Source organism: Myotis nattereri (assembly GCF_964212035.1).
Source record: "Myotis nattereri genome assembly, chromosome: 1".
In the NCBI taxonomy this organism is placed as follows: Eukaryota; Metazoa; Chordata; class Mammalia; order Chiroptera; family Vespertilionidae; genus Myotis; species Myotis nattereri.
In genome coordinates this window covers 177,044,940-177,068,291 of record NC_138075.1, presented here as the reverse complement: position 1 = coordinate 177,068,291, position 23,352 = coordinate 177,044,940, and the positions used below count along the sequence as shown (strand labels likewise).

Sequence of the window (23,352 nt, the reverse complement as noted above, 5' to 3'; positions counted from 1 at the left end):
TGTCTGTGAGCACTCATCCTCAAGACTAACACTGTCAAGAACTGTGAGGAATTTGATATTTTTAACCCTCCAAGCAAGCAACCAAAGTAGTCTATTACTGTTTCATGGATACTGGAAGACCACACAGTAGTCCTTAGGTCAGAAACGCAGGACTTACTACTCACAGCACAGAAGGAACATGAGCACCATGTGTGTATCAGTTCCTTCACTGCCCAAGTCCCACAGAGCAGACGTGAAGATGCAGTGCTGTCAGGGGGCTTGTATCCCATCTGAGGATATTGCTGACTTCTATTTGCTAATATTTTGTTAACCATTTCTGTCTACACTCATGAGGGATATTGGTAAGTTTTTTTCTTGTAGTGGCTGTCTGGGGATAATGCTACCCTAATAAAATGAGTTAGGACATGTTCCCTCCTCTTCAATTTTCAGAAAAAATCTTCCTGAAATGTGCTAAAACTCACCAGTAAAGCTATCTAGACATAAAATTTTCTTTGTGGAGAAACCATCAACAAAACAACAAGAAAGCCCACTGCATGGGAAAACATATTTGCCAATGTTATCACCGATAAGGGTTTAATCTCCAACATTTATAGGGAACTCATACAACTTAAAAAAGGGAGATAAACAATCCAATAAAAAAATGGGCAAAGGACCTAAATAGACACTTTTCAAAAGAAGACATTCAGAAAGCCAAGAGACATATGAAAACATGCTTAAAGTCACTAATCATCCGAGAGATGCAAATCAAAACAACAATGAGGTATCATTTCACACATGTCAGAATGGCTATCATCAACAAATCAAAAAACGACAAGTGCTGGAAAGGATGCGGAGAAAAAAACACACGCATGCACTGCTGGTGGGAATGCAGACTGGTGCAGCCACTATGGAAGACAGTATGGAGTTTCCTCAAAAAACTAAAAATGGAACTCCCATTTGACCCACTGATCCCACTGCTAGGAATATATCCCAAGAAACGAGAAACACCAATCAGAAAGGATATATGCATTCCTATGTTCATAGCAGCACAATTCACCATAGCTAAGATCTGGAAACAGCCTAAGTGCCCATCAGTAGATGAATGGATTAGAAAACTGTGGTACATATACACAATGGAATACTATGCTGCTGTAAAAAAGAAGGAATTCTTACCATTTGCAATGGCATGGATGGACCTGGAGAGCGTTATGCTAAGTGAAATAAGCCAGTCAGTGAAAGAAAAATACCACATGATCTCACTCATTTATGGATAATAAAGACCATTATAAACTGATGAACAAAAATAGATACCGAGGCAGAGCAGCATTAAACAGACTGTCAAACTACAGCAGGAAGTCTGGGGAGGGGTGGGGGAGGGGCGAGTAAGAGATCAACCAAATGATTTGTATGCATGCATATAAGCATAACCAATGGACACAAGACACTGGGGGGTAGGGGAGGCTGGGGGAAGGTCAAGGGGGGTTAAAAAGGAGACAAATGTACTACTTGCTGTAATATTTTAAGCAAAAAAAAAGTTAAAATAAAATTTTTAAAAAAATTTTCTTTGTGGGAAGGTTTTTAACTATAAATTCAATTTCTTCAATAAGTGTAGGGTTATTCAAGTTATCTCTTTCTTCTGGAGTAACTTTTTTTTTTAATATATTTTATTGATTTTTTACAGAGAGGAAGGGAGAGAGATAGAGAGTTAGAAACATCGATGAGAGAGAAACATCGATCAGCTGCCTCCTGCACATCTCCTACTGGGGATGTGCCCACAACCCAGGTACATGCCCTTGACCGGAATCGAACCTGGGACCTTTCAGTCCGCAGGCTGACGCTCTATCCACTGAGCCAAACCGGTTTTGGCTGGAGTAACTTTTGATATTTGAAAGTTTGCATCCTTCAAGGAAATTTACTATTTCCTCTAAGTTGTCAAATTTATTAGCATAAAGTTATACATAATATTATTTTATTTTAATTTCTGTTGAAAAATGCCAACTCTCCATTCCTCATTTTGGCAATTTGTCTTTTTTTTTTTTTTTTTTTTTACTAGTCTGGCTGGAGATTTAGCAATTTATTGATCTTTTCAAATAAGTATTTTGGCTTCATTGATAGTCTCAAATGTCCATTTTTTTTTTTATTGCTTAAAGTATTACAAAGGGTATTACATATGTCTCCTTTTTCCCCCCACCCTTGACAATCCCCTGGTCTCCCCTGCCCCCCAGTGTCTTATGTCCATTGGTTATGCTTATATGCATGCATATAAGTTCTTCAGTTGATCTCTTACCCACCCCTTCTGCCCCCCTACCCTCCCCGGCCTTCCCGCTGCAGTTTGTCAAATGTCCATTTTTTTATTTAATTGAGCTATCTTTGTCTCCTTCCTTCTATTTACTTTAGGTTTAATTTGTTCTTTAGAAGCTTAAAATGAAAGTATAAATCAGGGTTCAGCAAAGTATTGTCCATAGACCAAATCAGACCCATGGCCTGTTTGTGTGTGTGTGTGTGTGTGTGTGTGTGTGTGTGTGTATGTATATATATATATATATATATATATATATATATATATATATATATATATATATATGAATGACCTGGTGCATGAAATTTGTGCATGGCGGCGGGGTTCCCTCAGCCCAACCTGCACCGTCTCCAATCCGGGACCCCTCGGGGGATGTCCGACTGCTGGACTGGGTCTAAACCGGCAGTTGGACATCCCTCTTGCAATCCAGGACCACTGGCTCCTAACCACTCACCTGCCTGCCTGCCTGATTGCCCCCAACCACTCACCTGCCTGCCTGCCTGATTGCCCCTAACCACTCTACCTACCTGCCTGATCGCCCCTAACCACTCTACCTACCTGCCTGATCGCCCCTAACCCCTCTGCCTACCTGCCTGATCGCCCCTTACCCCTCTGCCTGCCTGATCGCCCCTAACCCCTCTTCCTGCCTGCCTGATCGCTCCTAACTGCCTCTGCCTGCCTGCCTGATTGCCTCTAACTCGGGGTGGGCAAACTTTTTGACTCGAGGGCCACAATGGGTTCTTAAACTGGACCGGAGGGCCGGAACAAAAGCATGGATGGAGTGTTTGTGTGAACTAATATAAATTCAAAGTAAACATCATTACATAAAAGGGTACGGTCTTTTTTTTTTTTAGTTTTATTCATTTCAAACGGGCCGGATCCAGCCCGCGGGCCGTAGTTTGCCCACAGCTGCTCTAACTGCTCCCCTGCTGGCCTGATCACCCCTAACTGCTCTCCCCTGCCAGCCTAATTGCTCCTAACTGCTCTCCCCTGCTGACCTGATCGCCCCTAACTGCATCCGCCTCGGCCCTCGCCACCATGGCTTTGTCCAGAAGATGTCGGTCTATCTGGTCTAATTAGCATAGTACCCTTTTATTAGTATAGATATATGCACTCATTGGTTGATTCTTGTATGTGCCCTGACCAGGGAGCAAACCCACAATCTTGGCATATTGGGATGGCATTCTAAACAACTGAGCTACCCGGCAGGGCTATGTATAATTTTTTTACAGAGCCTAAAATACTTTCTATCTGGCTCTTTATTTTATTTTTTTAAATATATTTTATTGTTTTTTTACAGAGAGGAAGGGAGAGGGATAGAGAGTTAGAAACATCGATGAGAGAGAAACATCGATCAGCTGCCTCCTGCACACCCTCTACTGGGAATGTGCCCCCAACCAAGGTACATGCCCTTGACTGGAATCGAACCTGGGACCCTTCAGTCCGTAGACCGACGCTCTATCCACTGAGCCAAACCAGCCAGGGCTATCTGGCCCTTTATAGGAAAAGTTTGTCAACCCTTTCTTCTTTTCTCAAATAAGCACTTAATATTAAATATTTCCCCCAATGTTTCTTTAGCTGCTAATGGTTTAATGTTTTTATTATCATTCACTTCAAATGCTTTCTACTATTCCTATGATTTCATCTTTAACACTGGGAAAATAGAAAAAGTGTGCTATTTAGCCCTAGCTGGTTTGGCTCAGTGGATAGAGCGCCAGCCTGGGGACTGAAGGATCCTGGGTTTGATTCTGGTCAAGGGCACATTCCTGGGTTGCAGGCTCAATCCCCAGTAGGGGGTGAGCAGGAGGAAGCTGATCCATGATTCTCTCTTATCATTGATGTTTCTCTCTCTCTCTCTCTCTCTCTCTCTCTCTCACTCTCTCTCTCCCCCCTCTCCCTTCCTCTCTGAAGTCAATAAAAAAGATATGCTATTTAATTTCCAAATATTTGTTGATTTGCTATCATATTATTGATTTCTAACTTACTCCTATTATTGTCAGAGAATGTAATATTCTATAACATTTCCATCATTTGAAATTAGAGATCTGTTTTATGGCTTAGTATATGGTCTATGTTGGTGAACACTGCATGTACATCTGAAAAGAATGTGTGTTCTGTAGTTACTGAGTATAGTGTTCTATAAATGTCAATTAGGTCAAGTTGGTTCATAGTGTTGTTCAGATCTTTTATATTCTCAGTTTTTCCTCTTCTGTCAATTACTGAGAAAGGCTGCTGAAATCTTCAAATATGATTATGGATTTGTCTACTTCTGTTATGTTTTTTTACTTGTCCTATTAAAAGAAACTAGGAGTTACAGGGCTAGAAGTCTCCTTTTGAACTAGGAATAAAGTTCAAACTTCAACAAGAAAAGATCTGATTGGTTTAGCCAGTCTCTATGTAGTATGGGGCTGTGCAGAGTCCTAGAGCCAACACACCTCATAGCCACTGAGCAGCCACTGCTTTATGATTTAGACATCCATATCTGTTTCAATCAGGGTCACAGGCCGAGCGGCTTATGCTAAAAGAAACTCTCAAAAGGAGCTTGTGGGTATGGCCATCTAGTGACATGAATCACCACTCTAATTTTATCCCTTAGGAATGGGAGATATGTAATAAGACATGCAACCTCATCATCACTGTGTGGAGGACCACTCCAAGAAAAAAAGAATATCACCACAAGCCAACAGACCTGAGGAGCTCTGGTTCACTTTGGCTGTACAAGGGCTTATTTGTGAAAGTGGTAGGAAAAGAATGCAGAATATACAATGCATTCCCTATGCCTCCAATATTTTTGCTCACAAAGTTCTAAAGGCAAAGTACAATTTGAAAGTCAGTACACCAAAGTTCCCCCCTCACAGTTGAACATGGTTGAATGATTTAAGCCTAATGAGACTTAAAAATTGACTCATTTCAGAAAGTTTAATGATTTATAAATTTGTCTAACTTGTATTACATTTTTAAAATCTAAATTAGTACCACCACTCTCACATCCACTGCCCTAACACATCCCATAGCTTACTCGGGTATTTCCATCATAGCATCTATCACAATCTGAAAGTAGCTTTGTTTATAGTCTGATTCTTCCTCCCCCATTTTTAGAATGCAAGCTCCATGAGGACAGGGACTTGTCTGTCTTTATGACCACTTCCAACAAGAAAAGATCTGTATAAGCATAAGCAATGGACATAAGACACTGGGGGGTAGGGGAGGCTAGAGGACTGTCAAGGGCGGAGGGGGGGGGGCTGGGGGGGGGGAGGACACATATGTAATACCCTTTGTAATACTTTAAGCAATAAAAAAAAAAAAATACCAAAAAAAAAAAGAAAAGGTCTGTATCCACTCTCCCCAGTGCCTAGAACAGAGCCGGCAAATGATAACCTCTCAATACAAATCTGAAGGATGAATAAATTAATCATGGAGAAGGGATATTATCTAAAACTCTAACATTATTTACACTGAACTCTGAAAGATAACTTTGATTTGTCTATCTGAGAAACAAAGGATTATATAATACTCTGAGTCTTTACAACACTTAACATACTGTCATAAATAAAAACTCCTTTTCAAGTAAGTTTCTAAATACTGATTTAGCTTTTAACCAGTATCCTCTGCAGTTATATTCCCACTGAAAATCTACAAGGTTCGCTTAGCTTTTAACTAGCTTATGATTTTTATCAGTCATTTAATTAACAAATACTAATTGCTTCCCAACTTTGTGGAAGGCATTACGGGAAATTTACCAAAGACCTTGCCCTGATAGAGAGAGTTTAGAAATCAATAGAAGAACAGCATGATCATAGTTGTACTTTGGGAGGTCTAACTTCATCTTAACGTTTTATCTGGGCTGGATGCAGGGAGGCCAGTTAGAAGGCAATTACAATAATTAGTTCAAGACAGATAAATGGAGGGTCTGACTTAGAATAATGACAATGAAAACAAATGAATTAAATATAAAATGAAAAATAACGTTAAGATAGAAATGACAAATGTTCTACGGTTTTATATTTTTTAAAGAGTTTCGTATAGAATATTACCAGTGTTGAAACCTGTCCTTTTCTTAGTTACAGGTGGAGACAATCTGGGTGAACAACTTTTTCATTCTTGCACATAAATAATACGAAGTGATGACCTATCACTGCATTACAAATGAGCGAGTAATTTGCAGATGTTTAGACAGAAATATCTACGTTTAATAATTATACTTTTGTACTTAGAGATTACCATCAGCATTGATTCACTATAAAATTTGAATTTTAGCTTCGATTTCTAAAAGCAAACATCAACACTCAAAAACTAGATACACAACAATATTTCTTAAATTTAATTGGGACTAGCAGACTATAAGCCATGAGTCCTGATGAAGATTTTTAAAGTTTATATTTTCATTTTGATACTTTAAAAAATATATTCTGGATCATCTGGATAACAACCTCATATCTATAACCAATGGTACTAGAATTGGGGTGAGCTAAAGAAAAAGACACAGAACAGTCTTACAAGATAAATGATATATTTACGCAAAGTGAAAGCCAAAACACCTAACCTGTGAGCATTCAAATACAGAAAAGTAGTACAGAAATGGGGTTATAAAGGATATATTATATGTAGAAAATCCCACATCTTGCCAAGGCAGACAATAAATAGTATATTATTCCTATGCAAAGAAAGATTTCGTTTCAGCAAAACAACATCATCCATCATTCTACATTTCATTTGTTTTACTTGTTTTATAGTTTGGCTTATATTTCATTTATAAATTTACTTTTGTTACTTGCATACAAGCAGTAATCCTAAAGAATTTACATCTATATACATATAAAATTAAATATTTTAATAAAATTATTTAGGCCAACACTGGGGATTCACAATATTTTCCCCCCTTTTCATGCTTAAGACTAACATAGTGGGGGGAAAACACGGAGATTTAAATCAGAAACACCCATTTCCAAATCCTGGTTCTCTCAGCAGTTTAATGTATAAACCTAAGCAACAATTTCTAAGCCTTGTTTATTGGCAGGGTTAACTGTGAAGACAGTTATGCGGTACACTATAATTCAAATGAAAGTTATTTTCCTCTATCTAAATTAGCTTCCTCTGATTTTTTTTTTTATGGCATTCAACAGCAGGGTTTAAGGCCTTGCCATCTTTGATGTCTCTCTATAGAATTAAGTGATTTATCACAATGTCTTCTTCCCACTACAACCAAGAATTTCCACATCTCCAAAGCTTTTAGCCTACAATGTATTTTTACCGTCACCTCCTCTAATCTATAACACATCCCACATAAAAACTACCGGATCTCTGTGCTATCACTCTCCTATTTAAAAAATTTCTGTAATTTTCAAAGCCTTCTGCATGCATTAAAGCCCTATTCAACCCTTCCAACCTACCTCTGATTCCTAAATTAAACATTCCCTGAGGCAATGATATTGAGGTATCCCCTATCCCTAGCATAGTATGTAAAGCACAACAGATAACAGATAAACAATAGTATTATTTGGAAAATATAATGGAAATGTATAATGCTCCTCACCCCCCATAAAGACACTGGACTATCTGCAGTGGCATAACTTTTCCTGTATTTCTTTCTAACACAATTCTAATTATTAATAGACAATTGTTCTAACCGCAACAATCTAAAAACTGGTCTTTAAAGACAATCACGGAGAATCACAAAATGACAACAGCCCTTTGTGATTAAAAAAAATAAGAAAACCAATGAAAAAGACTTTTTCATCTCCATCTTTAATTCTTTTTAAAATTCTTAGTCTTGTCCAGTTGGTTTTGCTCAGAGTGTTGGCGTGAAGACCAAAGGGTCTCAGGTTCGATTCCTGGTCAAGGGCATGCTCCTCTGTTTCAGGTTCCCCAGACCGAGCAAGGGTGCAAGTGGGAGTCAACCAATTGATGTGACTCTCTCATATCAATGTTTCTCTCCCCCCACCCCCCTTCATTCTCTCTAGAAATCAATTAGGGGAAGAGGGAATGTCCTCAAGTGAGGATTAAAAAATAATAATATAATAATAAATAAATAAAAATTCTTACTCTTACTACTAACCTAGCAGCTAGGTTGACATGGACCAAATAATTGCAACATAAAATCTTTAACCAGAAAAAAAAAAAAAGAAAGAAAAAAGAAAAAAACAAAAACCACAGAATCAAATTCCTACTAGATATAAGAACATCAGACAAATGATTTTTAAAAATTCATTAAATAAATCTTCTGAGTACCTCTCAGACCCCTAAAAAAATTTTTGGTCTCTTAGCCTTCTAATGAACGAAAGCCAAATGTCCAAGATACACACAAAATATTTTACCTCTGAATAAAATATATGTATGATACTTATTAAATACTATAACATCATCTCTTTGTAGGAAACTTGGATAAGGAAAATTACTGTAATCATTAAATTACCAGTAGGCATTTCTTAAATATTATCTACCTCTGTTCCCTCTCATATACTCAATGTCACTGACCCAATCCTCTACTACAAAAGCTGGAAAAAAACAGGGCTGGAAACTAACATAAAATTTTGACTCATATGTAACTTTTCAGTAACACTACTGTTGTGTGCAAGGAGACAGACTCCTTAGGGATCTACAGCACAATCTAAAACACACAGGGATCTTTAGGTAATCTAACAAAATTAAATTATGGATATCATAAAGTCAATCAATCTAATTCTCCAGCTCTTTAAACAAAGGTGTCCAGTATTTTAGGATATAAAAATTCTCAATTCATTTTTACCAACTTAATGACTCACATCAGATGCATGCATCAAGCTATCACAACTTCCTTAACAATGAAGGCAAAACTTGTGAACCAAAATAGAGCTCCCAGAGCTGTGATTCACTTGAATTATAAAATCTACTGCAAAATCTTTCATAACTTTACTCTCTGAATTGACGAAATGGAAGGGGGGGGGGGTCACAGGGAAAAACTATAAAGCATACATGACAGTATCTCAATTGTTATTTGCCAATGGCAGGGCCAGAGGGGTCAACTCTACAGATGACAGTCATAAAAGAAAAAGCAACATTTTAAATTCTTACAAAACTGGTCCATATGCTCCAAAAATGTGGGCATCCACACCCAAACAAGTTATAGACTATGATCTAAATCAAGAGCTTAAATGCAGAATAAAATGCCAATGCTCTGCCTCCCTAAAGAAACATACAACCCCATAAACTGCTGAACATCGTCCAACCAATACCCACCAGAGTGGATATTTTGAATATTAAATCAGAAAATCGGGATAAGTGCTAGCGGTTCCTCTAGGCCTCAGCTGCAGCCTTAGGTATCAGAGCAAACTCGAGCCCTCTTAATACTCAAAGAATAATGTTGATGTCATTACGAGGCTACTGATTCTTTGCACTCAGGACTAGTCATTCCTTGATCCGCAACACAATTCTATCCCCCGACCCCACCTCCAAAATAAAGAATCTCAAGACGGAGAAGCCCTCGGGTACCCCCTCTCTACCTCCAGCGGCAGCCGCCTTCTCCTGCCTCCGGCTCCGAGGTGGGGGCTCCCGCAGGTCCCGGGCAGTTCGGAGCCCGGCGGTGCTTGTTTTGCCCGTGCACGGTAGCTCTGGCCAGATGCTAGCCTTCCCAGGGCGTCCGAAGTGGAGCGCTACCGGGGACCCGGGGCTGAAGAGGGAGCCCGGGTGACGCCGCCGCCGCTGCCGCCGCCTCTGGTATGTCAGGGGCCGGGATTGTATTTCGAAAGATCCGCCATTTTCACCTCGTCATCACCATCACAGCTCAGCAGCTTCCCCGACAGCCCCAGCCCCGGCCGCCGCCGCCGCCGCCGGTAACCTCCCCCTTCCTCCTCCTCCCCGCCCGGCCCTCCCCTCCCGAGAGGCGCACACCCACAGATCCGGGTAAACCTCCCGCCGGCCCCGCCAACCTTCAAATGCACGGGGAGGTGCACACAGCCCACGCCGAGACCTCCCACCCCACTAGGAAAAATGGTGATCCTGCGGCCCGGCAGCCGCGCCAAAGGAAGTCGCGCCACCTGCGGGGTCCCCAGCCCGGCATATTTTTGTTTTGAAGAGCAAAAAAGCCATGGGGAAGGCGACAGAAGGACAATAAAGAACCCCAAATTCTTTCACTTTCCAAAAAGCAATTTGAGATGATGGCATGCATTTTATTCACTGTGCCCATCTCAGGCACGAAAAACAAGATCCAGACCTTTAATGTCACTCACCAACTCCGACATTTTCCTCCACTGTCAGCCCTGCTTGGACAGAATGAGCTATTTCCATAGGCACGTCTAACCTCCCCGACACGTTCGTAAGGTACAGGCATTGATCCTCATGCAGAGGCTATGGCCAAAACAAAGTTCGGAACTATTTTCCTCTCCACTTAATTTCATCCGATCATTTCTGTCCTCCAACACTGTCACTTCCAATTTGTCACTGGCTTAAGATGCCAAAGTGCAACTACGTTTAAAATGTATTGATCCTGTTCATGGATGAACAGTGAAAATAAACAGCTTCCTTTAGAACAAGACCCCAGAGTTAGCTATCTATCCCCACCTGCTCTTATCATGCAGTTTAATAAATAACTAAAAGAGCACAGATTTTTTTTCTTTTTTTGAAAGAGAGAGAGGTTTGTTGCTCCACTTACTTATGCATTCATTGGTTGCTTCTTATATGTGCCCTAACCGGGGATCGAACCCGCGACCTTGGTGTATCAGGATGACACTCTACCCAACTGAGCTATCCAGTCAGGGCTAACATAGGTTTCTTTTAATCATCAAAAAAATAACAAGAAAACATGAGCTGCAAGGCTTCTAAGGAGATCGGAATTTTTTCAAAAACCTAAATTGGTGACCTTTGTGAATTTCAGAAAGATATGATAATCACCCATTCAAAAGCTGAATTCCAGACCTGTCAAATACAGCATAAGCCCTAAAAGACCCATCCGCAATGAGCACATTGAATTTCAAGGTTTCGAACAGGGTCCCTCTACCGTCTTTTTTTAAAAGTTAGTCTAAGAAGAGTGAGGTAGAAGTTGACAAAGCCATCTCATGTCCTTACCTTGCTCGAGTGACAACTCCATATAAAAGTCGGTAGATTCAGGCTTAAACCGGTGTGATTTACTACCCAGCCGATCGCCGCCTCTAGACCCAGCCTGCTACAGGCTTGAAAGTGTCCAGTCTTCCCGGCGTCTTCATCTTTGAACTTTATTTCCCCACCGCCAGCCGCGTCCACCCGCACTCTGCTTGGTGTTTACCGTTGCTTGGCCAAGCTAAGTCCCGGCCCGCTCCCTTCCCCCGTGCACCGCGGGGACATTGTGACATTTGGCTGGTGGGCTTCGCGAGGAAAACGGACACACACCGAGATCCTGGACAAGGGGCGCAGGAAGAACGGGGCGGCGGGCAGCAGGGGAAGGAGGGGCCGGTACAAAATGACACAGCAGCAAAACCGGTTCCCAGAAAGCCGGGGCCGACACGGCCGGCTTCCCGGGCCACGCAGTGTGCTTGTCAACAGCCGCGGCAGCCCTTCCTCCAGACCGCCAGGAAGGGCGGGCGGACGGCCGGGTGACAGCCGCCCTCCCGGGTGCGGGCGGGAAGGGGCCGAGCCCGGGAGGATCCTCCCGCCCACTGAGGCCCGGGGGTGGGGCGCGGCGACCCCCAGCCTGCAGGTTCCCGCTCTCCGCCACCACCCACCAGCCCGGGCTCCCGGAGGGAGCGGTCAGGCGCCCTGCGGCCGCGCCACCACCCGCAGCGGGGGCCGGCGCCCCTTCCCGCCCGCCCGCCCAGATGCCCCCACCCCGGGGTCTGACACTCACCAAAGCCGGCGGCGCCGCCGCCTTCTCCTCGCGCCGCGCTCCCTGGGCTCCCAGCTGCCGCGGCGGCGGCGGCGCCTCCGAGACACAGACCCGGGTTTGTTCAAAATCACGCGCCCAGCGCCATTCCACCGCCGCATCCCATAATACGCTGGGCCCTCCCCGCCCGCGCGCCCCTCTCCGCCCGCCCCTCCACTCCTCCCGCCCCGCCTCCCCGCTGGCTTCCTTCCCCCGCCCCTTCCGCGGCGCCCGCCCCGCCCCCTGGCAACCCGAGCCGCGTCATTCCGCAGGCGCCGTCAGCACGCTCCCACGCCACGTGACTCCGGGCGGGCGCTGTCAAAGCTTTGCACGGAATGTTCCACCCGGCTGAGGCGGGAGGGGTGGAGCGGGGTCGCGCCCGCCGCTGGGCGGGCCTGCCTCTTCTGGCATCCTTGTTGGGAAGTCCGTGTGGCCTGCAGGTGCGATTTCCAGCATCCCGCCGCTGTTTGATGTGCTTGGTGGGAAGGTGGTCGATATTCACTAATGGCCATTCAACTAATGGCCAAAGAGCCCCTGGAGACCACGCAGAGTTAAACTTATTTTGAAAGGGAGTTTTTTGCAGTATACAGCTAAGACTAACACAATCAACATTTTTTTTTTTTGGTATTTAGTCACCTTTTCCTTTTATTTTTCTCCACTCTCTTTATTATAAAATAATAATAATTTAAAAAAAGGTGCCTAAGTCTGGAGTTGGATAAACAGGCACTGGGAGGTTATTCAGTTAATAAGTGCTCCGTGTGAGACAAGAACTACTCAGAAGAAACAATAGAAATGACAAAGGAGTGTAATGTAAAATAGTGTGGGACCGTCTACAATTGCTAATGGAGCATGGAGGACATGCAGGTCAACGTGAGAGACGGTAGCCCCTGAACAATGGAAGAAGTGAGAAGCTGCATTCACTGCAATCAAGCAGTCCTGGTTTTACATCCTGGCACCTCCACGTATTAGTGTATAACATTTTTCAAGTTCCTTTTCCCATCTACAACATAAAAACTGAAGCCTCCCAGGATTCTGAGGGTTAAATGAAGAGAAGAGTGTCAAGCAGCTGCACAGTCTCTGCCTCAGATGTTTGTTCTATTTTGCCATAATCAACACCACCCTATACCTCCCACCTCAAATTCAGTGGTTAGGATTTAGCCAGGAAAGTGACATGAAATTAGCAAAGGCTTGGAAGTGGTAAGGTCTGCGGCCTGTGCAAGGATGGTGAGAAAACTGAAAGATACACAGGTTTTGTTGAAGATCCTAGGTGAGCCCCCTTTACCAGGAGCCTTGGAAGCTAGTATGAGAAAACATCCTCATGGTTAAATCATTAGTGGTACTGTGGGGCACCTCTGGAAGGAAGAAGGGAGTGAGACAGGGTAACCAAACCCAGGTGAATTCTAGGGGAACAAAGAATCTCCCCAAAAGGAGAGAATTTCCCAGTTTATTTCATAAAGGCTAGCATAACGCTGATACCAAAATCCAAGACAAACAGTACTCAAAAGGGGGTGGGGGGAGATTCTTATGTTCTCACTAATTTTGTTCCCAAGACAAAATTGAGTATTAAGGTAACAAAGCCAGTAATCCTATCTAATAAAGAGGGAATATGCTAATTGACAGCCGCACCCTCAGAGATGGCAGCACCCACAGCCGCAAGATGGTGGCGCCCAGTCCCCTCAGCCCTGGTGGGGCGGCAAGGCCTGGCCCGCTCCGTGCACCTGCCTATGGAGTCCCCCAGTCCCCTCAGCCCCCCAGCCTCCCAGGGCCGGCCCCAGGTGTAGGCAAGCCTCGGATGGCAGCTGCCCAGCCTCTCAGAGCCGCCCAAGGCTCAGGTAACCAGAGCCGGCCGGGGCTTGCGCTGCCAGCAGTGGCAGCAGCACAGGTGTGATGGGACATCGCCTTCCCCTGATCTCCAAGTCGCCTCCTGCCCCTGAGGGCTCTCGGACTGTGAGAGGGGGCAGGTCAGGCTGAGGGACCCTCCTCTCCAGTGCATGAATTTTCATGCATCGGGCCTCTAATGTGGTAATAAAAAGAATTCACACCATGACAAAGTATAGTTTATTCCAAGAATGGTGGTTTAACATTAAGAAATCTGCTCATGTACTTTTTCAAAATAAAGGAGAAAAAACAAATGATATTCTCTAGGGATGTATTGTATAACATTCAACAGCCATTTCTGAATTTTAAAAATTCTTAGTAAATGAGAAATGAACATATTTTCTTAATTAGATCAAGATAGTCATCAGAAAACACCAGTAGCTTCATACATTAGAGTGAAATGGCACAAGCATTCACATTAAAGTCAGGGATCTGACAAAACAAACTGTATTACTGGATACCTATTAGGCACCAGGCATACTGCTAAGTACAAAGTATACTACAGTTGATAAATTTTTCTTAAAGTAGTTTGGTTAACAAAAGATTAGTCAGAAGTTTCTTTTCTCATGAGTCCATTTGTCATAAGTCCAGCTTTAGACCTTCTGTGCTCCTGCCACTCAGAGATGTCACTCTAAGCTGGGGCAGGGTCGGGGGCGGGAACCTTTTTTCTGCCAAGATCCATTTAGATATTTATAACATAATTTGCAGGCCATACAAAATTATCATTTTAAAAATTGGCCTTCTAGAAGGGGAAAAAAAGAAAACAAACAAAAATATTTAGCGTGCTATATTTGGTCAAATATTTAATAAACACCCCTAATGCCTTGGCAGGGCCAGACCAAATGATTTTTCAGGCTTTATACAGCCCTCAGGGCCAGTCATTCCCCACCCCTGCAAGTTCATGCCCTTTTCCCAGCAGTAAATTTCTTGTTACTTAGTGCTTGCTAGACTGATTGTGGGGGTGAGGGTAAGGAAGACAGCTTCTCTCCCATCCTGTTCCAACTTCATACTTACACAGGCTTTGGGTCCCTGGGTCTCGGTGATTCTGACCCTCCCCAGCATTATGAGCTCTAATAGTCTAGGTTCAGGATAGTTTCTAGTCTTCTTCCAGGAATAGAGGGGATTTTTTTTCTCTTTTTTCCTATAACTCCAGCTGCAATGGGCCCCACCTGTCCCTTGAGGAACAACAGGTTTGCTGCCTTCTCCATCAGTTTGAGTCTTATGTTCCTTAGAGGAGAAGGCTCGGGCTTCATATTGCCTTTCCTGCAGTGGCAGCCTCTCCTCTCCTTTAAGCCTGTACGACCCCACAGTCTTTGTCTGCCACTCTGTCCCCAGTCTTCGTCCTGGGTGCCCAGTGAAGATCCGTGGAGAAAAGCCTGCGTGTGGATATGAACTCCCCTTATGAGTGTGACTCCAATGGGGTTCCCATGCCAGCCCACACTCTGTCTTTAGCAATTTATTTTAAAATGTAGTAGAATTCTTTTTCCTGTTTGAATGCTGCACATCTTCCTTCCCATGCTCCGCCACCAGTGATCCAGTGTTTCGCATCTCTTCTGTGTTTAGATAGAAGCACCAGTCTTTCCTTACATCTCAGGCCAGCTGTTGCCCTGTGACCTCAGCTCTCGGATTGGCTTGGTAAAAGTGATAATTTTGTAGATTACCTAGCTTATGCTGTGGTGATAAGAGTAATGCTTTCTCCAGCTTTCTACACCAAGACAGAAGCTAGAACTTCTCCAGGTGTTATTTTTATTAACAGAATCTGAGGGTCTCTATTGTTGACCACAATTCTCATCAATTTTTTATCCAGGGCAGCCCTTCCACTAAGTCTCTAAACCCAGCCCTTCCTACTTGTCTTTCTAGCTCAGGGGTGGGCAAACTTTTTGACTCAAGGGCCACAATGGGTTCTTAAACTGGACCAGAGGGCCGGAACAAAAGCATGGATGGAGTGTTTGTGTGAACTAATATAAATTCAAAGTAAACATCATTACATAAAAGGGTATGGTCTTTTTTTTTTTTTAGTTTTATTCATTTCAAACGGGCCGGATCCGGCCCGCGGGCCGTAGTTTGCCCACGGCTGTATCTAGCTCTTAGAGCTCTTGCTTTACAATCCAAGTTTCACTATCTGCTTCTGGCTGTTGCCACAGTTAGTACAGTTAGTAGCATATTCAGACTATCTGCTCCACTTACTGACATTAGTTCCTAATCAATCTTTGGATTTGTGTACTCCTTGATTTTAGTGCCACCCCCAGAGAAAGGAGATGGACCCGACATAACATTCAACAATGCTGGGATTTTCTAGGTCTCCTATTTACCCAATTATGTTCTTTACTCAATTTAACAAATATTTTTGAGCACTTACTAAATAAAAAACACACCGTTCTGGGTACCAGATAGTCTACAAAAATGAATCAGGTTATTGCATCTCTTTCACCTTTCTCGCTTCTTCCAATTCAACTATATGATCCCACTTGAAACATGACTATGTGGGAACCAGCAGACAGATACAGTGGACAACAGGTGGCGTGAATAAAGATTAAGGTTATAGTGAGTCTAGAGCAGTGGTTCTCAACCTTGGCTGCACATTAGAATCACCTGGGAATCTTTTTAAAATCCTGATTTCTGGGCCTCATCCTCCGGAAATTCTGTTTCTTTGTTATGGGGTAGGGCCACAACATTAGTAACATGCTAGATAATGGAGAGAGTATAGCTTATAAGATCCATGGGCCTCCAAGAGGAGGGATAGGACATGATTGGGGATTATTAAGAGGACCTGCTGGTCATCCTGACACCTGTGGGACTTTGGGGGAGCAGAGCAATTGTGTTGGAACTTCTCTTCCTTTGAGGCTGGATGAGCATTAGCTTTTGAAACTGCTACAGAAGACAACTTACTAGTAAACCATAAATAAATATATAAATACATAAATAAAAGCACTTCAGAAGACTAAATTCAATACATACACACAAGATTATGCAACAAAAGTTCCCTTTTTAAACGGGGGTTTTACATTCAGTGAAATGCACAGATCTTAAGTGTACAACTTGATGAGCTTTGGTAAATCCATACATGCATATAACCCACACTCTTACCAATATATAGAACGTTTCTATCACCTCCTACTTCTTCCCAGTAAATTCCCACTCTTCCTCATTACCCCCTCCCCAGGCAATTTCTGATTTTCAATCACTGCCGATTAGTTTTGTCTGATTTAGAACATGTAGATGGAACCATAATGTCAACCTTAAAAATAAAATAGCCATCATTTTACCAGCAAAATGAGCTTATTTGGGAATAGCAGAGAATTATAACTTGAGACAATCAAGCTATGGCAAACCATAGGTATGTTCAAGAATACCAAATGGAAGATTCCAGAGATAAACAATTCATAAACTGCACATTGTTCTGACTATCAGATGAAAACTTGTACTGTCATCTGCTCCATCCTATCCCGCACGTGAATTATCCCTTGTCCAGCTTATCCATGCTGTATATACACATTAGACCTTTAGCAGATGTCTGGGTTACCAGATGGACTGAGATGGTACCACAGTGCTGTGTTCAAGTAACTCTTATTTTAATTAACAATGGCCCTAAAGCACGAGAGTAGTGATGCTGGCAATTCAGATGTGCCAAAGAGGAGATGTAAAGTCCTTCTATAAGTGAAAAGGTGAGTAGAGTACAATAACATATTTTGAGAAGAGGGACAACATATTCATATAACTTTTATTACAGTATATTGTTATATTGTTCTGTTTTATTATTCACTATTGTTCATCTCTTACTGTGCCTAATTTATAAATTAAACTTTAGCCTAAGTATGTATGTATAAGAAAAAAGAAACCCGGTACATATAGGGTTCAGTACTTTGTTTCAGGCATCCACTGGGGGCCTTGGACTGCATCCTCTATAGATGAGCTGCTATTACTGCATGTACTTTTTTGGGCATGCATTTTTTCATGCCTGGTATCTTTCACTGTGTATTGTTTTTGAGATTCATTCATGATGTTACATGTATTCAGAAGAAACAACAAACCTGAGCAGTGTGAAGAAGAGTCAAGAACGTCCCCTGGGTTGACTAAAGCCCACGTGCTGCTGCATCCCTTTGTCCAGCTTGTCCATCCCACCCAACTGCCATCATGCCCAAGGGAAAGGAGATGCTAAAGGAGATAAAGCCAAGGTGAAGGACAAGCCAAAGAGACAATCCACCAGGTTATTGACTAAACCTGGTCTTCCAAAGCCAGAGACCAAGCCTCAAAAAGCCCTTGCAAAGAAGGGAGAGAAGGTACTCAAAGGGAAAAGGAGGCTTGGGCTCCTTTTGTCATAAGTCCATTTGTCAATTTAAAACAAGTCCATTTAAAACAAGCCAGGCACAGAAAGCTGAAAGTGCTGGCGATGCCAAGTGAAGTGTGTGCATTTTTGATAACTGTGTATCTCTGGTGACTGCACAGTTTGAAATACTATTTTTTAAAATATATTTTATTGATTTTTTACAGAGGAAGGGAGAGGGATAGTTAGAAACATCGATGGGAGAGAAACATCAATCAGCTGCCTCCTGCACACACCCCAACTGGGGATGTGCCCGCAACCAAGGTACATGCCCTTGACCGGAATCAAACCTAGGACTCTTCAGTCCACAGGCCGACGCTCTATCCACTGAGCCAAACCGGTCAGGGCTGAAATACTACTTTTTAATCAAGTTTTCTTTTTAGAAAAGCTATGTTGTTAGCACACAGAATACTTCATTGTTGTTTTTTGGGGGAAGGATATATAGTACTAATAGAATGTCTTCAAAGCTGGACTGACATAGGAAAATAAACCTTTCTCTTCTAGTTTTGAGAGACTTCCTCTTGGTTCCTGTGAGGAGGAAATCCCTTGATGTTGACACACATTAACCACCTTAGCACAAACACCTTGTGGTATGGGGAAACTAAGATTCATTTTTATGTCCTTTTCTCCCTCTCCACTTAAGCATAGACTTGACTCCCTTAAGCCCAGAGACCTGTTGGACCTGACCCCCCAAAAATAGGTACTAGTATGTTTGGGCAACTGGACTTTCCAGTGTCACCATTGAGATGGCATCCCTCAAAAGAGTAGCAGTTCCTTTTTTAGATTGTGGATCTACAGATAGGTAATACTGCCATTTTCATTTTACTTCCTGAAAGTCAGGGTTAGCTTTGAAAAGTTGTTAAACAACATGCTTAATGTGAAAGGTCAACCCTCCCTAAACTATCTCTGTTCAAAGCATCAGATGAAGACTTCATTGGGTTTTACAGTGGCTTTCTGATTTTGGTAATCTATTGAATAAGGAAGTTTGAAAGTTGTATACTGCTAATGATTGTTTGCTTATGTCCTGCTTGACATACTATGATTGTTTATGATATGTATCTTTAATAAAACTGGTTACAGCTTGAAAAAAAAAAAAAAGAAACAACAATCCAAAATGGAGTCACTTGTGCTAAGCCCTACAAAGACTTATTAGCTAATCAAACTGAAGTTTCACCCTCTCCCAGGAGTGTAATTTTAAACCAATCAGTCTAAAATTCCCTGGTCAGCACTAGTGAAGCAGTCTACTCAATAGATGATAGATGATAGATGATAGATGATAGATGATATATAGATGATAGATAGATGATAGATTTCAGAGAGGAAGGGAGAGGGAGAGAAAGAAACATCAATGATGAGAGAGTATCAGTGATCAGCTACCTCCTGCACACCCCCTACTGGGGATGGAGCCCACAACCTGGGCATGTGCCCTGTCTGGGAATCAAACTGTAACCTCCTGGTTCATAGGTCGGCGCTCAACCACTGGCCGGACACCTCTGTTTTTCTTAACAATAGTAAAGAAGTTTGATTTAGACATCCAGATATGAAATTGGTGAAATTGCTTTACAAAGTCATGTGTGTGGGTTTATTCCTCAGGGCGAGAGAGTAAGATTACTACCTGCAGATTTGGGGTGCAACAGCAAGGCATGAGGTAATCCACTTGATAAGACTTCCCCTAAGTGAAGTGACTTTCTCTTAAATAATTAAGTAATCCTTGCTTAAATAGTTGACTCTTTTAACTTTCTTATCTCACCCTTTTTCTATCTATAAAAACCTTCCATTTTGCACAACTCTTTGGAGCACCCTCCTTGTTGCTAGATGGGATGCTGCCTGATTCATGAATCGCCTAATAAAGCAAATTAGATCTTCAAGTGTACTCAGTTGAACTTTGTTCTTTACCATATGTATCTGTAGTTATTTTTTTTTAATGCTAAGTAGTGTGCTGGGCTGCATATCTGGCGCTTCGGCCAGATGGGTCATGCTGTGCTGTCTGTTCCTAAAACACATAGATAGGAAGGCGCTGACATCAGGCCAGGCCTTGAGATATGGTCTCATGGCCCCTTCCCAGCACGCAGGCCTTCTTTCTCAGAAGGCCCGGAAGTCTCATTCCAAATTTGGGAGACAAAGGACTGGAAAAGTATAAATAAAGAGAGTTTCCTCCATATTGGGGGGCCCAGAATTTGAAAGACACATTTTCTCTGGGCCTCCACAGAATTTAATAATATGTAACTCTTGCAGTCGATGCTGCAGTTCAGCCTCTGCTTCGGCAGGGTGCTGTAACTGTAGTCAGCTGGCCAGCTTAATAAAGGCTCTTAAATTTAAATTCTGAGTCGGTGGTCTATCTTGCTGAGTGAACCCATAACAGTAGTATCCTATTGAACGAATATACCACACCTTGTTTATCCACTTTCCTGATGATGAACATTTGGGTTGTTTTCACTTGGGGCTATTATAAACAAGACAGCTATAACATTTTTACACAAGTAAACGCATGAAAATCATGGTTCTGAAAACACAACATTGAAGATATATTGAATCTTACTAAGTGGCCTGAGAATTGTAAAAGGTATGTCAAAGCACAGAGCAAAAAATATAAAGAAACCTGATATATGACCTGATATATTTGGAGTTCCAGAAGGAGAGAAAGGAACAGTTTAAAGAGAGGTAACAATTAAACAAATAATAATGGAAAAGTTTCCTGACCTAAAGATAGACTTGCAATTACAGATGAAAGGGGTCACTGAGTCTCAGGTAAGATCAGTGAGAAAAGATATGCCTAAGCATACCTGAGGGAAACTCCTAGAAAGAGAAGATCTTAAAAACTTCCACATGGAAAAAACAAGTTACCTGCAAAAAGAAGAAAAGCAAGAAGAACAAGGAGGACAGGTAGCAGAAGGAGAACAAGGGGAAGGGAAGGGACAGGAAAAGTTGTGGAAATGAGCATGAAGACCAGCCAAGGAAAGGCTACTTGTAAGAGTTTTCTTTAAAAACTAGAGGCCCGGTTGGTGCACGAAATTTGTGCAGGGTAGGGTTCCTAGGCCTGGCTGGTGATCAGGGCCAATCTGTGGGGTGACCAGCAGGGTGATCAGGGGCCTATCCCCACCCCCCTGCTGGCACCCACCTTGGCCAGCCTGGCACCACCTGCTTGCTGGCCCCACCCCCTGCTGCTGCCCAGCCCCCCAATTACGCTGCTGCTGCCAGTCTCCCTGCTGGCACCCGCCTTGGCTGGCCTGGGGCCTGCCGGCTGGGGGCAGCTCCTGCATTGAGCATCTGCCCCCTGGTGGTCAGTGCACATCATAGCTACCGGTTGTTCCACTGGTTGTTCCGCTGTTTGCTCAATTTGCATATTAGGCTTTTATTGCATAGATATATATATATATATATATATATATATATATATATATATATATATATATATATATATATATATCTTGCTTGCAGAGAGGAAGGGAGAGGGAGGGAGAGAGATAGATAGAAACATCAATGGTGAAAGAGAAACTGCCTCCTGCATACCCTCTACTGGGGATCAAGGCCGCAACCCCAGCATGTGTCCTAAACAGGGAATCGAACTGTGACCTCCTGGTTCATAGGTCAATGCTCAACCACTGGGCCATGCCGACTGGACTGGAAGAGTTTTCTATAGCAAAAGACTTGGCCACCATATTGTCAGGGAGTCAAAGGCAGGCATGGAATGGAAAAACTTCATACCTTTTATAGAAAAGGGAATTCAGGTTTTCCCTGATAGGGACTGTTGGCCTGGGGAAGCTATCATGGAGCCTAACCTAAGGTGGGGCAAATTATGTGATTGATTAGGGGAGCATATTTGGCTTTCTCTGATTGTAAGTTCAAAGTGGGGGAAATTTTAAGACTCTGTCAGTTATTGATCAATTGGTGGCCATTTGGGGCTGATTGCTACAGGAATTGCTATTAGGCTTCCTGATGATTGCTGCATGTTGTGGATCAGAGCTTTATTTTTAAGTATGTTTTTGCAAATTGAGTCTTTCATAGAGAAGAAAGCAGGGAGGAGAGAGATCACTAGACTTTAGACTTTTTCTCTGAAATCCTGGAAGCTAGAAGACAGTTACAGGTCACTGAGGGAAAAGGATAGCAGCTCAGTCAAAATCCCATTCATGTCAGGACAATAGAAAGGTATCTGTGAATATATACAGGTTCATAAATACATTATCCATGCATAGTGTCTGAGGAATCACAAGTGAACCCTACCAAACAAACAAATCAGAACAGAGACCTCATGTCAAGACAGGGACATTGGCCCGGCTGGCATGGCTCAGTGGTTGAGCATTGACCTAGGAACTAGGAGGTCTCAGTTTGATTCATGGTCAGGGCACATGCCTGGGTTCTGGGCGCAATCCCCAGTAGGCGGCATGCAGGAGGCAGCCAATCAGTGATCCTCTCTCATCATTGATATTTCTATCTCTCTCTTCCTTCCTCTCTGAAATCAATACAAACATTTTTTTTTTTTAAAGACAGAGACAACGAAGAGAAGGGGAATTTGTGGTGAGCAATTTCTTGAAATTATATAGTAATACTAGTGACCCAGTGCACAGATTGATGCACATTGAAAGGAAATTAATTAGAAGGTGGCCAGCAGAGCAGGACTGGGTAAGATGATGGATTGGACACGCCTGGAGCCAACCTCCAGTGGTCCCTCCCCAGAGTCTGCAAAGTGAGTTGGGTCCCTCGGGGCGGAGGGGTGGGGGGCGGGGGGGGGGGTAGAGAAGAGTGGGGCGTGGTCCCTCAACCTGACCTGCGGGGATGGAGCTGAAACCAGCTCTCAGACATCCTCCAAAGGGTCCCGGAGTGCGAGAGGGCATTCTGCAAAGTTGCTATTTGTACAGGGTGTGGAACGCAAACGCAAGTATGCAGTAAACCAGATTTGGGACCCACAGTGCCCCAGCAATAACATAACCCACGGGCAAAGGTGGAATCACGCGGCCCCGCGAGGAATCGGGCTCCCTCCTCTCTGGTTTCTGGGTGCATCACCTGAGAATTGCCGCTGCCAAGTCACTACAGCTCGGCAGCTCCTGCATTGAGCATCTTCCCCCT

The 23,352-nt window shown here is 43.1% G+C and overlaps 1 protein-coding gene across 2 annotated transcripts in view; it reads right to left on the bottom strand.

The window, feature by feature from the left end:
- Positions 1 to 12,117, bottom strand: part of LIN54 (lin-54 DREAM MuvB core complex component) — a 64,102-nt gene extending 51,985 nt beyond the window's left edge. Inside the window, exon 1 of one of the 2 annotated variants that reach the window (XM_081090720.1) lies at positions 12,072 to 12,117. The gene's annotated coding sequence lies outside the window, so the exon portion shown is untranslated. Of the gene's footprint in view, positions 1 to 9,756; positions 10,035 to 12,071 lie in introns of those variants that run through there. The other variant, XM_081090721.1, reaches the window with a different exon arrangement.
- Between the last annotated feature and the right edge of the window lie 11,235 nt (positions 12,118 to 23,352).